This window comes from Macaca thibetana, chromosome 8 (assembly GCF_024542745.1).
Source record: "Macaca thibetana thibetana isolate TM-01 chromosome 8, ASM2454274v1, whole genome shotgun sequence".
NCBI classification, from domain to species: Eukaryota; Metazoa; Chordata; class Mammalia; order Primates; family Cercopithecidae; genus Macaca; species Macaca thibetana.
In genome coordinates this window covers 19,004,980-19,021,752 of record NC_065585.1, presented here as the reverse complement: position 1 = coordinate 19,021,752, position 16,773 = coordinate 19,004,980, and the positions used below count along the sequence as shown (strand labels likewise).

Here is a 16,773-nt window from a genome sequence, read left to right as displayed (position 1 = left end):
GTTACAGTGACCTTTAAAAGGGAAGAATGGAACTTTCAGATGGAGAGAGACATCTGCGCCATAATTATGAGAATACATAATTAGAGCTAGTTGTCAAGTGCTTCCACGGAGTTCCAGAGACGAAAATAACAAACAAGAAGCAGAGGTGGTCTGCAGATGACTTAGCGCTTAGAACTCCAACTTTGTGTTCACTGCTACAGGCTCTTGGGCTTATCTATTATGGACCATGGAAGGGAACATGTTTTCTACCACAAACTTGTCCCTGGAACTTGCGTGTATATTTTGCTATTTTCTGCTCCAGTGTATTAGTTCCTGATAATTTGAGATTGATGGACACTTGTTTTTTGTTTTGTTTTGTTTTCTTTCTTGATCTGTTTGCTTTGGGTAGTGAGACTTATTGCTGCTTCTTCATAAGACTAACACAAAGAAGTGTAAATTTAAGTATCAGGTCTTTATTATTAGGCAATGTGTAATGGAAGCCTTAAAAATCAACATACACTTTGGATTAGACATTTCATCTTTACAAATATATCCAACAGAATAATTGGAGATTGGTATAAATATTTATTTATAAGAATGTACGCTGAAACATTATTTGTAACAATCTTGAACTGAAAAAAATTGTTATTCAACAATAGGGGGTAACATAAACATGATGGTGTATGTTGCTATTATTCATCAATTAAATAATCATGTTTAGAAAAATCATGAGAAAAAGTATAACTATTAAGCTAAAAATGTACCCTTTTTAAAAACAGCAATTATATTATATTTTATAAAAAATTATATTACATTATATATAAAATTATATATTATATTATATAAAAACCATATTATAAAACAGCAAAGAATATTTACCTCCAACTGTATAAAACTGTATAGAATATAGATACATATAGGTGTATAGAAAAATGGAACAGTATGACAGTTTTAAATTTTTGAAGTGTGGTAAAGTGAATAAAGGAGGTAGAATTATTAAGTTATATTTTTAGTTCTTTCCTGTCTCCCAAATCATCTTCAACAAACAGATATTTTTTTGTGGAAAACAAAGTAAAACTTACTATGTTGTATAAATGTTGAAAAACAGAAAAATGTAAAAGAAGATTATTATCCATAATCATCCATGATCTCACCACAATTGTTAGCATTCTGAGGTGTTTTACTTACACTCTATTCTATGTATAAATATCTGTGATCGTTTTTATTCATATCATTTTGTTACAATATGATATTCCAGTTTGCGGGTTGGCATGGTAGCTATTTATTCATCTAGCAAATATTCACAAGCTCGCTCTGTGTGCTGAATTGCGTTCCCTTCAAATTCATTTGTTTAAACCCCAACCCCCAGTGCCTCAGAATGGGACTATATTTGGAGACAAGCCCTTTAAAGAGGTGATTTAGTTAAAATTAGGCCAATGCATAGGCCAGAGGTGTCCAATCTTTTGACTTCCCTGGGCAACCTTGGAAGAACAGTGGTCTTGGGCCACACGTAAAATACACTAACACTAATGATAGTTTATAAGCTTAAAAAAACTAAAGATCCATGGCTAATATTTTAAGAAAGTTTATGAATTTGTGTCGGGGTGCATTCAAAGCTGTCCTGGGCTACATGTGGCCCACGGGCCACGAGTTGGACAAGCCTGACATAGGCCTTAATCCAAAATGACCTGTGTCCTTTTAAGAAGAGGGAATTTGAACACAGGCACAAGGGGAAGATCTCATAAAGACATACAGAGAGGATGAACTTCTGCAGGCCAAGAAGAGAGAACACAGAGTAACCCAACCTTGTGTGCCTTGATCAGGAACTTCACAGCCTCAAGAACTATGAGAGAAAAAAAAAATCACTGTTGTTTAAGCCTTCCAGTCTGTGGGGATTTTTGTTATGGCAGCCCTATTATAAAACCCTTATGGTAGCTCTTACTGATAAACCAGGCACAGTTCATAGTGTTGGAGATGCAGCAGGACACGGGACTTAGATTCCGGTTGGGAGAGACTGAAAATAGACAATGAATATACAAAGCATCAGGTGGTGTTAAGTGCCATAACAAAAAATATTCAGTGTAAATGAGAAGAGAGAAAAGCTCTTTTTCATATATTTTCCACCTCCCTTTTCCATTCAGCTTCATATAACTCCTCTCTCAATTTATGTTAAATTCATAGCTTTTGACAAGTACAGCCCAAATATATCATTGATTCTTTTTTAAAGCAGCTTTATTGAGCTATCATTTACATACCATACAACTCACTTATTTAAAGTTATACAATTCTGGGCTTTTAGTATATATTCACAGCCTTGTCAAACTATCATTACAATCCAATTTTAGAATATTTTGGTCTACTCCCCACCCCCCCGCAAAAAAACCTTATACACACCAGCAATCACTTTCAGTTCCCACCAACACACTCCTCCCATGCCTACGACCCTAGGCGCCTGTTAATCTTCTTTTTACTTCCAGAAATTTGCCTATTCTGGACATTTCATATAAATAGAATTATATAATATGTGTTTTATTGGTGACAGGATTCTTTCCCTTAGCATAATATTTTCAAGGTTTATTCACGGTGTAAAATGTATCAGTAGTTAATTCATGTTTTTGTTGTTGAGGTGAAATTCACATAATAGAAAATTAACCATTTTAAAGTGTAAAATTCAGAGGTATTTTATATAGTTACAATGTTGTAAAACCACTACCTCTATTTAGTTCCAAAACATTGTCATCACCCCCAATGGAGTCCCTGTACCTATTAAGCAGTCACTCCCCATCCTACTATCTGCCCACTGTTGGCAAATGCTCATCTGCTTTTGGCATCTAAGAATTTAACTATTCTGTATATTTTATGCAAATGGAGTCATCCAATAGGTGACCATTCCATTTTTGTCTGGCTTCTTTTACTTAGCATGATTTTTTCAAGGTTTATCCACATTGCTGCACATATAAATACTTCACTCCTGTTTTGTGGCTGAGTAATAAATAGTTTATGGTTTGTATATATCACATGTTGTTTATCCAGTTATCCAGATAGACATTCAGGTTGTTTCTGCCTTTTGGCTATTGTGAATAGTGCTATTATGAAAACTCATGTGCAAATATCTGCTCGAATACCTGTGTTCCTTTTGGGGAGTGTAGATCTAGAAGTGGAATTGCTGAGTTATGTGGTAATTCTCTGTTTAACTTGTTGAGAGACCACCAAACTGTTTTTCACAGGAGGTGCCCTCTTTTACATTCCCACCAGCAACGCACAATTTCTCTACATCCTTAAAAACACTTGTTGTTTTCCATTTTGCTAATTATAGTCATTCAAGTGGGTGTGAAGTTACATCTCGTGTGGCCCCTTCAAAAGCAGTTTCTATTTTTTCAAATACATAGATCATATTTTCCCATTTTTTTTATACTACTTATAATATTTGGTTAAAAACTCTACATTTTAGATAATATGGCAATTCTGGATATGAATACCCCAATTTTTGAATTGTGATTTGTTTATTTGCTTAGTGACTTGGCTGAACGAATCTTTCAGAGTTTATTTCCCCAGCAGTTTTCTGCCTCTGGTCTTTATGCTCAGATATTTTTTTCCCTTGATTTTATCTTCTAGCCTGGCCACTTGGCATTCACATCTGCTCAGTACAAGCCACTTCTTGGTCAAAGAATGTGCTAAGTTCCATTAGCCAGTTATAGTTTTCTCTTTTACCATTGGATTCATGTGTGGCCTAAAGGCTGCTATCATAGTTCAGGGGTTTTATGCATTTGGTCCACATTCAGCCATGAACTAGGAACTTGGAGGTTCCCTGCCTGATTGCTTTTGAGAGGCTATAGCCTTGGGTACACACGAAATCTTCGAGACTACCAAGGATGAATGTGATTTTATCTTTAAGCACCACTTTCTAGGAATCTCTCCTGGGTCAGTGTTTGGTCAGAAGTTGTGTTTAAGCCCCCAGTGCCAGTGAGATTTCTCCCCTGTATTGATGGGTCTTTGTGGCTTATGAAAGGTTTTGAGGTCTGCTCATCTGCCACACGTTCTGCTCTGATTGCCTGAGTCGCTGCAGCCTAGTGCATGAGCGCAGCCTCTTGGAACCCGGGATTTGATTGTGATCCCATGAGGGCTCTTATTGGCTGTCTCTTTTACTGACTTTCTCTATTAAACTTCAGGCTGCTTTGCCATTTGCTTATAGCATAGAACTACCAGCCTCTTTGTAACTGCTCTCCACCAACATCTCCATTGTTTCTGACAATATTTTTAAGCATAGGGTTCCCCAAGTCCTGTTTCAAATAAAGCAATGCCCTCAGGTAGAATCACTATGTTCTTTCCCCTTAAGACATGCCCCTGCACCACTTCATAACAGCTAAAGGTGAGGACCCACTTTTCCTGCTAAGCAAGAGGGGAGTGACAGCCCTTGGTCTTCATGGCTTGCCCCTTCCAGTGTGCCATCTCTGTCCTATAAACACACAGGAGCTGGGAGATATCAGGATCCTAGCATTGTCAGCCTGTCAAACCTGGACGCAAGCTATAAGCAAGGATTGGGCGAGTAAAGGGAGGGAGAACCTGTCCTCTCCACTGCACCTGAATGGAATAGATTTGCAACATGAGGCTCAGGAGCCATAAATGTTATCTGATGAAATGTGTTAGAATGAGGTAGAGATTGGGATGGGGAGGATTGTAGGCAGGCACAAAAGCCCTGCAGAAAGGAGCTACCAAATGGTCAGAGAATTAAAAAATAAGAGTAGAAACAAGGAAGGGAGAAGTTTAGTGATTTGTTAGTAACAAATAAAGCTTATTTGGAAGCAATGGTAAGAAGCAGAAGACTAAACACCCACTCTTTTGGCCCACTGATGGGTGGGGAGTGAGTGAATAAGTAGCTTGCACTGGGGAAGAGCTGCAGGGTAAACTGACTATAGGAAAGAGAAAACCAGACTCCAGGAGGAAATACAGGGGGAGATTGTTCTTTGAAAATTTGGAGGGTATAAAATTTCTTACCCTACGGCAAATGTTCCAGGAGAAGAATTAGAAATGATTGACGGGGTGGGCGGAGAGTAAGAGGAGCAAGGGGGAGGAAGCACAGAGTAGTGAGGGAACGCATATGTAAGTGAAGACAGAAAGTTAACACAACCTGTTCATAGGTTAGGGTCTGATGTGGAAGGTGGAGGCATGGTTGCAATGACTAATCTCAGACTTCGTGCAAATCTTAACCAGTGCCTAAATGGCTGCATGTGAACTGTTTGAATTCAAATTTCAGCTTTCACACTTGTTATTTGTGTGAATATGGGCAAAACACATAAGCTCCCTATGCTTTGGGATTTTTCTTTTGTTTGCTTTTTTTTGTTTGTTTGAGATAAGATTTAATTTCGTTGCCCAGTCTGGAGTACAATTAGGGCTCACTGCAGTCTCAACCTCCCTGAGCTCAAGAGATCCTCCCACCTCAGCCTCCCAACTAGCTGGGACTACAGGCTTATGTCACCATGCCTGGCAATTTTTTTGGTATTTTTTGTAAATACGGGGTCTCACTCTTTTGCTCAGGCTAGTCTTGAACTCCCGGGCACAAATGATCCGCCCACCTCAGCCTCCCAAGGTACTAGGATTACAAGCATGAGCCATCACATCTGGCTGCCTTGGGTTTTTTATTTGTACAATGAGTGTAGCATTAAATAAGCTGTTGCTGTTAATAAAAATACTTTCTCTCTATTTGGGTACATAGCTAGATTATATTTCTTAGCCTCCCTTGCAGTCATTGTGACCATATGACTCAGTTTTAGCCAAGGGTATGTCAGAAAAACTGATGACCGCATGGCCCATATAGAGCTCCAATAACCTATTCCTCTGTGCTCTTTCCTCCTCTTGACTGAGTAGAATGGCAACACCCAGGATGACCTTAGAAGCAACAGGGAAAAAGTGACTGAACCATCATCAACCTAACACAAGGGTAAAATTACTACGGGGTCCATTCATTCCATATTTGGGTTTATTTGTTAACATCAGCTGGCCTACTTTAATGAATACATTGGGGATAATGACAGCACCTTCCCAATATTGTTATCATAATTAGATTGGTCAAATATGTAAAATGTTTAAATAGTTGCAGGTAGAATGTCAGAGTTATGAGTGTTGTGAGTGTTATTCATCATTACTCCCAGCAAGAACTTCATATAGGGTAGAAAGTTTGTGTAAGATCCTTAGTCCAGGTTTGAGCTCCTCCAATCTTGTAGATGGGCAGAGAGCCCCATTCTCAGCAAGGCAATTACAATGTGTAGGAGTGGGTGAGGCCCATGAACTGTTCAAATCCTCTACAGTACTGTTACCAGCTAATATTGATTTGTTCCATTTGTTTTATTTGTATTTTAATCAAATATTCAGGAAAATTTTCTCATTACCTTGTGGAAAGTCTTAATGATGAAGACCACTGGTTGATTCTCAAGAGATTAGGGGAGCCAGCATACTGATTTAGTGGTAACCTCATTAGAACAGGAACTGTATAGGAGAGGATTAACAGCAGGATGAGCTGCACCATTAAATATCAAATTGTTACCCAATTAGATGTCCTCGTTATAAACAGCATATTATTTCCAGATATCGGATACCGAATTTCAACTAGTTGCAGCATCTTTCTAATTCTAAAATGTGTGATTAACCTTGATTGTACTCTTGTTAATTATTTGTCTTCTGCACTAAGCTGGAGAAATCCATCCTGAACTTGCAACTAGTTCTTAGTAACATGGAAGATTTTGCACACACCCATGAAGACAGATGTTTGGTAAACAGCTCACAGGTGTTCTGTCAGTCTCACCGAGTTAGGTTGGTACTGGAATATAGGGCAGGCAAGGCTGTTTGCCGGTGATCTTTAGAAGGGATCATCTGATTAAATAGCACATGCTCTCCTTTGACAATTCTCCTTGTCATTCATTCATTCATTTATTCTACAAACTTATGCATTCTCAAAATCGGAAAAAAATTATAGGCAGAGTCAATACACGTAAATGTGGAGAAATGTGTTCCAGATATTTGGGACAGCAATGTGGATGCTTAAGGTTGAAGAGAATGTAGTATATTCCAAAAATTGTAGCTAAAGTTTCTTTAAAAAAATGACAAGAAGTTTGCAACCTGCAAAAAAGGGGATAAAATTGTTAAAAATGTAAAGCTTGAGCACATATAGACAAAAGGAATATTTAAAATAGTGTTATGTGCACATGCCACGGAGTCCGTTGCCCAGCAAAATGAGAGGGACATTTTCAGACCTAACTCAGCCAATCTGCAACACAAATAAAATGAAATAAACAAATAGAAATAAAACATCTTTTCAACAAAAGCCAGAGTGGCTCAGATTAGAAAATTCTTGGAAGTCAGATAGAGTGATGCTCTAGAAGGAGGATGAAACAGAACTGGGAGCCACACGCTCACAAAACAGAGATGGGCCATTTTCCAGGCAAAAGGCAACACCAGTCAAAGACACGCATTTTTCCAAAAACAAATGAGCAAACAAAATACTTTATACACCAGAGTGAATCTTTATGAGGGAAGAAGGGTGGAATTTAAGGTGGTGGACAAGTGAAAACAAAGCAAAATAAAATAAAACCCCCGGCAAGAATTTTGATGATGAAGTGATAATATGCCATGAACTTAATAGTACAATGACCTCAGTTTTGTGTACTTGGCCCAAATGTACAAAATACAAACAACAGCAAAGAGCACAAAACAAAAATCATCACTCAAAAAAAAACAAGGAGAGGAATGTTTCCCTGTAGCTATACCTGGCTAGAGAATTCATCTCTTAATTAACACAGTGAGATTAAAAGCTAACACCAGAGCAATACTCTATAGTATTAAAAGTTCACTCTCTATGTGTTTGTATTAATAGTTCATTCATAAAAGGCAGAACATTATAATCTCACTATGTAGGTTTAGTCATTCTAAGTTAGTCCTTTCATTGTCTGAAGACTTGAATTAAAACTCTCCAGGAAATTATGTGAGTTTCAAAAATTGGACTTTTAATTTAAACTAAGTTAATCTGACTGAATTAAAATATTGGCACCGCTTGTTATTATTTGAGACTTTGGTTATTTAACATCTTTGTTTTTAAATGTTAATATTTAAAAAATGGGATTAATAATAGTTCCTACATCGTTGAGTTTATGAAGCATAAATAAAACATCACACAGAAAAAAATTTAAAATAATATGTGACATACAGAAAACACTTAAAACAGATATTAACATTATTATTTACTATTAATTTATTTATTGATATCTTTTAGAAATATTATCAAGAGTAGAATGGAGTGATGAAGTAATCAGCCTTTTATGACTGAAGTCCTGAGTAGATTTATTCCTATCTGGGTGTGCTGCAGATTGTCTTTAAACTGTGCTTTTCCCAAAGTAGAGTATGTGAAATATCAATCTCTGAATGTTTTCTAGGAAAATAAAAGACTACTGAGTAAACATGTTTGGGAAGGGCTTAGCCAACCAAGCAAGCCATAGCCATGCTGTGTGTGTATGAATGCATGTTTGTGTGGCAGGTGGCAGGGTGTGGTACCTGTTAAAATCTAGCTGGATAAATATACTAAAGGAAATTCATCTTCTGAAACACGTAGTCTAGTAGGATACAATACAGGTTCTGCTTGGGTTCAAACCCTGCTTACTGGTTCAACAAGTTACTAGTTCTGTAACTTTGGGGAATTACTTAACATCACTGTGCCTCAGTTTCTTCATATGTGTTATGGGGATAATAATAGTGTCATTCCTACATTGTTGTATTTGTAAGTATTAAATGAGTTAATATAGATGAAAGACTTGCAACAAAGCCTAGCATACAGATATTGCTTCACATGTGTTTCCTATTCTTACCATATCTATGTATATCTACATAAATCTATATAAAACTTAAGGGCCTTAAAATGAAAAGTGCGCCATTTGGTGCTCAAGATAGTGAGTCCTCTGCCTTCTGATTAATCGAATGTTATCATGTAGAAAGTTCAAATTTCAGGTGGCGTGACAAGGCCAGTCTATTTACGGTCAACCCCCGACCCCCCACTGGGCATTTATTATTGCTCAGAATCTCAACATGTCAAATTTTGGGCTTCAATTCTCCGTATTTTTTCATTTTCCAGAACTGGGTTTGCTTAACTCTCAGTCCCTTTCTGTAGGACCCTAGAATTGAAGGATTCTAGTCCCTTCCTCTGTACCCAGGTCAAGTTCATATGAGGCGATACCAGATGGCAGCAAAGAGAGATGAGCTGCTAGAAGCCAGGGTTGTCGTTTGAAAAGAATTGTCATTGGACTTGGCTACTGCTCTTACTAAAAATATTGCACTCATTTAATGTGCCGGTTCAGCAGAGCTGGACTTTGTCCATTTGGGGTGTGTGCTATTAGGGCAGGTGTCTGTGAAAGAATGAAAGCGAAGAAAATTCTCTTCCAATTGTTATCACTCTTCTTCATTCTCATCCCCAGTCTTGTCAAGAATTGAGTGAAATAGGAGTCAGACGTTACTGTTTTAGTGCCTCCTCCAAACTCCAGCCATTTAAAATACTCAGTCCACATATTAGTGAAAGGGAGCAATTCTCTGTGTCTCCAGGGACTTGAGAAACACCTGAACTGGGAGAAAGGGAACAGAAAATAAGGTTTTCTGATCTATTTCTTGGCATATAACAAATATAGCATATTCCTTTCAATCATTATACATCTCTTTTTCATTTTATAAAATCCCGATTTTATTCGAGAAGCCATGTTCCCACCCTTGTAAAACAAATCATTGGTAAAAACAAATTAAAATTGACACATTTCTTTTTGTTAGATATCTACTTTTCTAGATGCTTTTGCACTGAAATTATTTCATAAGTCAATGACTTATGAAATAATCTACAAGAATAATTTTCTGTAATGAAATAAATGAGTGACATCCCCATAGAGCTAACCACCACCCTGCCCTTTCATGTTCTCCCTGTCGTCTCTTCTCTTGACCTGGGAAATTGTAACACCACCTTACAATCACGAAGACAGACTTCACCAACATGCTCAACATGGTACAGCAGAAAGCCAGAGAGATTCTGGATTTCTCATGAGATTGCGGGGTTGTGGAAGCAGCTCTGGATCTGCTGATCTTGAGTCTCCTAATGATATAACACTCATTGGTATTACCGAACTCACAGTTAGTTAGATGGTTCGCTGTTTTCAGTATTTGAAGTTGCCTTCTCAATGAAATACTTCACAAAGTCTCACTTGTTAAAATAGTTGAGTGCATCTCAATCAGCTACAGGTTGAAGGGAGTTGGCTGATTAATACATGGGAATGAGTACCAGCTTTGTATCCAAACACAATTGATTTCAAACCCCAGGTCTGCTGCTTATAAGCTATGTACTTTCAGATAACGTACCCAACATCTCTGCATCTCATTTTTTCACGTTGAAAGTGGGGCTAGTGGTAGCTAAGAGGATTATTGGGAAGATTAAGTGGCATTGCATAGAAAATGTCTGGTACATAGAAGAAACTCAACAAACTATCTCACCTTTTTCTATACCTTACATCTAAATTTAGGTTCATGAGGAGATTGCAGTGGTGTCATGGGAAAACTTTCTTTGTGAAATGTTTTTAATTAAACGGGATGCAGAATCTTTTGTCTTTAAACAGTTCTAGCACAACATGTTCTGAGTCAGGAGGGTAGACTGGATAAATGCTTTCGATGCTTTCAGTTTTGGGGTTATTTGTAACTCTTGCTCACTGAGCATGTTGACAGTTTCTTGTAGGTTGATGGTACTGTTCTGTGTAAATGGTCCACCAGATAATTTCCCTTAAAGATCATCTGGGAATTTTAACAATCAATGAACATAGTTGTTCATCTGCTAAATAGCACATACCCTGATTCCTGCTCTGTCAGAACTGAGAGGCTTGTACATGGTTAGCTTCTTCGTGTCTCAGAGCTAAGTGAGTCAGAGGCAGTTTTCCTCTGGGAGGTGAGCTCTGACCTGCTGTCTTAGACTGGGTTCACCAGAAGCAGTCCTTGACATGGAGATTCATGTACCAGTGATTTATTTAAAAAGAGCTCCCAGGAGAAACTGGTAAGGAATGGGGAAGGAAAGACTGGGAAGGGTGCAATTTCTAGCAAAGTACCAGCCCCAGCCCAATCCTACAGGGTGCTCTATGGCATAAATTACACATCAAAGTTTCTCCAGCCTGGAGGCAACACAGCCAAGCTTTATACTCCCACAAAGTCAGTCGTTGGCAGTGGACTGTGTGTGTGGTGGGTGGGTGAGGAGGAAACTCCCGGACGTTTTGAGCTTTCCTTGCCTACAATCCAGGAGGCTAAAGTGGTCTGTAGGCAGCACTCTGAAGGAAGCTGCAGATGCAAGTCAGTAGAAGCAAAGCACACCAAAACTGATGCCTAAGTGCACAGAACGGGTAAGTGGCTTCAGAGGGAATCTGGGCGGAGCTGACTATGTTCTATAAACGTATCTCCCTGCCTCTTAGAGACAACACACTTACCGGACCATGGAATAAACAACACACTCAACTCTAAATAAAAACTTGAGTTGACCCAGGCAATCCAACGCAGGCAATTGCAAACTATGTGATACTGCGAAGATTTACTGTCTAAATCTCTTTTTTTTTTTTTAGAGCTAGAATTTAATAATAGAGTTGGAATATGAATGTAGGGTTTCAAAAATTCATTTCACTACATTGTATAATAAAAATATCCAAATCATAGCATTTAAAGGGATCTTGAGTAGGCAAATTCTCTCTGGCTGGACAGATATCTACCTATATCAGAGAAGTAAGTATCTATCTTGTTGTATCACTCTTCCAATTTGGTAGTTTTCCTGATTTTAGATATTTCCAGCAAAATAACAATCATGATAAACAATGATAACATCCCTGCAACAACAAAAAAGATTTCTTTCCTCAAGGGTTATGCCCGCTGAATTGTCACTTTTTTGAGGAAATCTTTGCTATTACCCTGATTAAATTCCCAGTATTATATGTTTTTACAATACAAAATAACACTCCCTGCAACTTATCAGAGTGGTAATTTTAAATTATTTGGTTCTCTGATTAATATTGTTTCCTGCACTAGAATGTGAGTTCCATGAATTTAGTAACTAAGGGCAAAGCCCACCAGAAGGTCATGTGTGCTTTTGCGTGCTTTGTATGTCTTTGAGTTGTTGATCACCCTTCTACTCCTACGCTGTACACAGTAACTGATGCATATTAATTGCCTTACAAATAGCTAACCATTGTAGTGTTGTAAACTTAGCATTAGCTTAGGGCTAGAGTGAGCAGTATTTTTTGATTGAGGAAAAATTTACACACAATGATAGTCATAGATGATATGTGTGACATTCAATCTGAATTTTCAAATGTATTTGCCTTGTATCCAACACCCTAGTCAAGATACTGTCAAGAACATTTCAATCACACAAAAGTGGTCCTTCATGGCCCTTATCAGTCAATCTACCCCTCAGTCAACAACTCTTCTAATTTCTATTAGTTTTGTCTTTTCTTGAAATTCATATAAATCAAACCATACAGTACGTACTTTTTCATGTATGGCTTTTGTCTTAGTTCATTTTGTGTTGCTATAACAGAATACATGAAACTAAGTAATCTATAAAGAACAGAGATTTATTTCTTGGTATTCTAGATTCTGGGAAGTCCACGGTCATGAGGCTTGCAAGTGCCTCATTGCGGCATCATCCTTTGAAGCAAGACAGAAGGGCAAGCAAGCCAAGAATGTGAAAGAGGGGAAGGAGGCCAAACTCATCCTTTTATCAGAAACCTACTCCCAAGATAACTAACCTATTAATCCACCCTTGAGGGCATGGCTCTCATGACCTAATCATCTCTTATAGGTGTCTCCTCTCAACACTGCTGCATTGAGGATTAAGTTTCTAACACATGAACTTTGGGGGACACTTTGGGGGACAGTGATAAGAGAAAGAACTTAGCAGCTTCTTTCTCTTATCATTGTTTTTGAGATTATCTGTGCTGTTGGGTATATCAATAGTACATTATATTATCCTGCTGATGAATATTTGGCCTGTTTCCAATTGTTGGCTAATTTAAGTAAAGCTTCTATGAATATTCTTTTACAAGTGTGTGAATAAATATATTTAGCTCACATGGGTAAATAATTAGGGGTGAAATTTCTGGGTCATAGGCTAGATATATATTTAACTATATTAAAAACTGTCAAACCATTTTATATTCTCATGAACAACAGATGAGGGTTTCAGTTGCTCTACATCCTCATTATTTGGTTCTGTAAAAAATTTAAATTTTAGCTATTCAAGCAGGTGTGAAGTATTATTCACTACATTTAATTTGCATTTCCCAAATAACCAATGATGTTGAATAATTTTTCATATGTTTATTGTCCATTTGTATATTTTTATTAAAGTGCCCACTCAAGTATTTTATCCATTTTTATTTGGTTGCTTTTTTCATTTTTAAATGTAGGGACTGTTTTTGTATTCTTATTATAAGCTGAATGCCAGATGTATGTTACATGAATATATACTTCCAGTTTTGGCTTGCCTTTTGGTTTTTAAATCTACCATTTGCCATTTTTTTTTTCTTTGTGTCACATCTGATTTTGTTCCCTTTTTCATTTCCTGGAGTTCTTTGTATTAATTTTTTTTTTTTTTTTAATGGGCCAGGTGTGGTGACTCATGCCTATAATCCCAGTACTTTGGGAGGCCAAGGTGAGAAGATCAAATGAGACCAGGAGATCAACTTGGGCAAGTACAATAATAGGTACTCTGTCATGATTACAGACTTGGAATTCCATTTTTTTCACCTGAAAAATCTTGGACAGCTTAACCACTCTTAGCCTCAGTTTTCTAATTTAGAAAAAAAGGATTAGTGAGACATTATTTAATATGTGTCAAGTGCCCAGGCTAGTATCTAATGGAATTGATATTCAATGCACTATTATGATGTAGTGGGTAAGATTACACATTCTTGAAATAGAGGATCTGGGTTCAAATTCCTGTTCTACCATTTATTTACCTTTTGATTTGGGGCAGTTACTTTATCTTTGTCTCAGTTTTGCTCAATGTGAAAAAGGGTGATAATAGAAGTTAATCTTTCAATAGCTGTTGAAAGGATTGCATGGGTAAATACAGCATTTATACTATGACAAACAGTAAGTACTCAGTGTTACATGTCATCATTTTCCCTTAACGTTAGTTTTATTATTCCTATCAATACCACCACTGCTTTTACAATAAATGCCCACAATTTTAAATAGAAACTTCATAAGTTTGCCTTCGTGGTTTTCAATAATTTTCTTTCTGTCTTACATCTAATATTCCACAAATATCTCATGTCTAGAGATAATTGGTTAGCCTTATACCCTGCTTACACTTGATTTCTTTGCCCACGTGAGTGACACTGCCAAAAATACCCTGTTTTCCCCTACTTTTGCCCATGTTCTTACATCCACTTCTTTGTGGCAAATGATGCATCTTCTTGAGATATTTTCTTCCAGTGCTTCTCCTAAGATCTATCCCTCTTTTGGTTGTCTTTGTGCTATTCTGAACTATATGCATCCCAGGTTTCAGTTGCCCCCTTAACCACACTTAACAGGTAGTGCTTTTGCCTTAGGAATGTCTGGAAGCTGAATGAGCACTCCTTCTTATAAAAATTGAGTAACACAATAAACATTTTATTTTCGAATAGTCTTTAAGATATGCATGAAGAAGGACGGGGAAGGTTGGCCCACCAGGATGATCACCAAGACACACAAAGTAGACCTGGGCCTTGGGCTCCCGGAGAAGAAAAACAAGAAGAAAATGGTCAAAGAACCAGAGACTCAATACTCAATTTTAAACAATGATGATTACCTTGCTGATGTTTCTCCTATAAAAGCCACATTCCCCTCTAAGAGTGTAGTCCATGGGCAGGTACCTGAGATGCTCTAGTGAAGAAAAAGGAGAAAAAGAAGGTGTCAGCACCCTTTGCGAGAAGCACGTGGAACCAGAGACCACGCTGTGTGCCAGATGGACAGAGAAGTCACCCAGCCCCAGGAAGCAGGTGCTTGGCCACTTGGAGTTCCTCAGTGGGGAGAAGAAAAAGAAGTCACCTCAGGCCATGTCCCATGCCTCTGGGGTGAGAACCTCCCCAGACCTTAGATAGGGTGAGGAGGAAACCAGGGTTGGAAAGAGACTCAAAAAACACAAGAAGTCAAGAAAAGGGGGCTGAGGACCCCACAGCCTTCTCAGTCCAGGATCCTTGGTTCTGGGAGGCCGGGTTGCTGCGGACACTTGCTCAGCGGGGAAGGAGGGTGAGGAACAGGCAGCCTTGGGGCAGAAACAGAAGCAGAAGAGCCCCAGGGAACACAGTGGGAAGGTGGAGAAGGAAAAAAAATTCCACCAGGAGGGAGACGCCCTCCTAGGCCACTCCAAGCCCGCCAGGTCCTTGGAGAGCAGCCCCCGTAAAGGAAGTAAAAAGAAACCAGTGAAAGTTGAGGCCCCGGAATACATCCCCATAGGAGATGGCCCTAAGGCCCCCGCGAAGAAAAAGATGAAGTCCAAGAAGAAGGTAACTGAGGAGCTGGCTCTGAAAAGGAAGAAAAAAAAATAAGTGGAAAGAGAGTAGGGTGGCAGGAGACCCTTGGAAGAAGGAAACAGACACGGACTTAGAAGTGGTGTTGGAAAAGAAAGGCAACATGGACGAGGTGCACATAGACCAGGGGAGGCGAAAGGACTTGCAAGAAGAGGTCGATCACGAGTCAGGCAAAACGGAAGCTTCTGAAACCAGGAAGCGGACGGGAACCAGTTTGGCCAGTGGGATACTGCTGGTTTTCAGAACAAGGAACTGAAACTGAAATTTCTCAAACTTACGGATGGCTTCAAAAGTCTGTGCCGGCTGGTGGATCACAAGGTTAGGAGTTCCAGACCACCCTGGCTAACGTGGTGAAACCATGTCTCTACTAAAAATACAAAAATTAGCTGGGCGCCTGTAAGTCCAGCTACTCGGGAGGCTGAGGTGGGAGAATCGCTTGAATCAGGAAGGCAGAGGTTGCAGTGAGCCGAGATCGCGGCCACTGCACTCCAGCCTGGGTGAAAGAGCCAGACTCCGTCTCAAAACAAACAAACATGTCCCCTTTGTTCGGCCGTCTCCCCACCCCCAGCACTATTGCAAGGTCGAACATGGCCCTCAGCAAGAAGGCAGCTGACAGCCTGCAGCAGAACCTGCAGAAGGACCACGACCGGGCCATGAGCTGGAAGTACAGCCATGGAGCCGGCTTCATCCTCTCCATCGCCCCCAACAAGTTCTTTTATATTGACAGGAACACTTCCAAGTCAGTCATGCTGGAAAATTAAACTCTGGAGTTTTGTCCCGCCTCCTAAAAAAAAAAAGATATGCATGAATGACACATTACTGGGTGCTCGTTATTCTGCTAAAAAGACCAGGTATTAGTTTTCAATGACTGTCATAAAAAGCTACCACAAACTTCATGACTTAAAACAACACATATTTATGACATTAAAGCTCTGTAGGTCAGAAATCTGTTATAGGTTGCATGGGACTTAAAGTGCTGACTGTAGGCTGTATTCTTTTCTGGAGGCTTGAGGGGAGAATCCATGTTCTTGCTCATTCCGACTGGCAGAATTCAGCTCCTTGTGGCTGTGGGACTGAAGTCCCTGTTTGCTTCCTAGCTGTAGTCTGAAGGCACTTCCCAGCTTCTAGGGGCTACCTGTATTTCCTTGACTCACAGCCTCCTCTCGTCATCTTCAAAGCTAGTCACAAGGTCAAGTCCTTTTCACCTTGCATCTCCTTCTGTGTGATCCTT

General features: G+C 39.0%; 1 pseudogene; it reads left to right on the top strand.

Annotated features, from left to right (window-relative positions):
• Window positions 1-14,704: 14,704 nt before the first annotated feature.
• On the top strand, window positions 14,705-16,303 carry LOC126961389 (lysine-rich nucleolar protein 1-like; annotated as a pseudogene).
• Window positions 16,304-16,773: the final 470 nt, after the last annotated feature.